Raw genomic sequence first — 2,500 nt, forward strand, 5'->3', positions numbered from 1 at the left:
ATATTGATAATATTCCTAAAATATTATATTTTTCCTTATTTCCTTATTTCCTTTCCTCACTGGGCTATTTTCCCTTTTGGGGCCCCTGGGCTTATAGCATCCTGCTCTTCCAACTAGGGTTGTAGATTAGCATTTAATAATAATAATAATAATAATAATAATAATAATAATAATAATAATAATAATAATAACTATTTCCGTTACAAAGAAAACGGGAACTATATAATGAATAGATGTAGGAGGTATTGTCTTCAAGGGAAACTACAGTATTCTCTCAGGACAATGTTGCAATGACGTTAGAACAGAGAACACGAAGTATGTGCGGATGTTTTATTCATGGACTCCTCCAACTAAAGAGGAATTCGGGACAATAGTGAAAAAAAAAAATGAATTCCGTATAATTTTTCGTTACGGATTATTCTGTTGAAATAGAAATGTTTGAGAAACTGATATTATTATTATTATTATTATTATTATCATTATTATTATTATTATTAATTGCTAAGCTACAACTCTAGTTGGAAAAGCAGAATGATATAAGCCCCAGGGCCCCAGTAGGGAAAATAGCCCAGTGAGGAAAGGAAAAATAAAACATTTCAAGAACAGTAATAATATTAAAATATATATATTTCTATATAAACCATAGAAAAAAATTTAACAAAACAAGAGGAAGAGAAATAAGATACACCCCCAAGCAAGAGAACTCCAACCCAAGACAGTTGAAAACCATGGTACAAAGGCTATGGCACTACCCAAGACTAGAGAACAATGATTCGATTTTGCAGTGTCCTCCTAAAAGCGCTGCTTACTATACCTAAAGAGTCGTTTCTACCCTTGTCAAGAGGAAAGTAGCCACTGAACAATTACAGTGCAGTAGTTAACCTCTTGAGCGAAGAAGAAATATTTAGCTAACACAAAGAGACATATATTTTCATTTGTGGGCATTTTAATAAGAGATTTTTCAATAAAAAAAAAAAAACTGTCGATCAAGCAGACATAAGCCTGCCTGACACTTGCGCGCATTCGTGGCACGCACTGGCACGCATTGATGCGCGAACTCGCGTGAACGAGCCGTGAAAATGTCGTGAACAGTGCGGGAACTTGCGTGCCAGAGCGTACCAATGCGTGCCATGCGCGCCCAGAACTTTGAAATGTTTAAAGTTTGTGGCACGCATTGGCACGCACTAAATGGCCGTGAAATAGTCGTGAACGATGCGCCAACTGGAGTGAACTGGAGTGAACAGTGCGGGAACTGGCGTGAACTGGAGTGAACGATGCGGGAAGTGGCGTGAACTTTATAATGAAGAAAAACCAAAAGGAAACGAAAAAATTAATGAAAAGGAAAGAAAAATAAACCTAATAAATTTTGATATTTGCTGTTTGAATGTAAAAATAAAATGTCTTATTTCAAACTATTTCTATAACTTTATAATGAAGAGAAACAAAAAGGAAACGAAAAAAAATTAATGAAAAGGAAAGAAAAATATAAACCTAATAATTGTTTATATTTGCTGTTTGAATGTAAAAATAAAATGATGTCTTATTTTATGCACACACTTATTTTCCTCTATTACCAATCAAGACCCAAAGCTTTTGTTTTAAATAAAAATGAACTGAAAAATAAACCCAAGAAATTTTTAAGTTTGCTGTTTGAATGTAAAAATAAAATGATGTTTTATTTCATCAACATACTTATTCTTCTTTATTACCTTAAAATGAAGAGCAAAACAAATTTTTTTCTGTTTGCTGTTTTAATGTAAAAATAAAATGATTTCTTATTTCAACACACTTTTTTTCTCTATTACCTTAAAATCAACAGCCTAAAAACTTTTCAAGTTTGCTGCTTTTAATGTTAAAATAAAATGCTTTCTTAATACTTGTACATATTTTATGTCTGCTATTTATATGTAAATCAAATGCTTTCTTATTGAAACAAAAATAAAGGGTAACAAAAAATACAAACGAAAAAAGATACGTTTCTTCTCCTCAATGCAATGGTGTCTCTGACAGAAAGCATTGTTGTCTCTTCGGAAGCCAATCCAAGAATGTCCTCGGGTTGGAGAAGCCCCGTTTTTATATGGAGTGGCCAATTCGTGAACTGGCGTGAACGATGCGGAAACGATGCGGAATGATGAGTGAACTCGCGTGAACGTGTCGTGAACTTCTCGTGAACTACGCGTGCCAATTCGTGCCATCGCGTGAACGTCGCGTGAACGATGCGCGAACTGGAGTGAACTGGTCGTGAACAGTGCGGGAAAAACACCAGTGCGTGCCACTTAGTGTCAGGCAGGCTATATATAAGCAAAATCTGGAGAACAAAATATACATTTTCTAGTGGATGTTTTTTCAAAGAAAAGCAAATATAGTCGATCAAGCAGTCAAAAATAAGCTTAAATTTAGGAAAATATAAATATTTTCTAGTAGAATTATTTCAAAGAAAAAAATATTAGATCAAACACAAGGATATACAGTACTCCATGGGAAGGAATTGAGAAGATAG

The sequence above is a fragment of the Palaemon carinicauda genome, chromosome 10, assembly GCF_036898095.1.
Source record: "Palaemon carinicauda isolate YSFRI2023 chromosome 10, ASM3689809v2, whole genome shotgun sequence".
Lineage (NCBI taxonomy): Eukaryota > Metazoa > Arthropoda > Malacostraca > Decapoda > Palaemonidae > Palaemon > Palaemon carinicauda.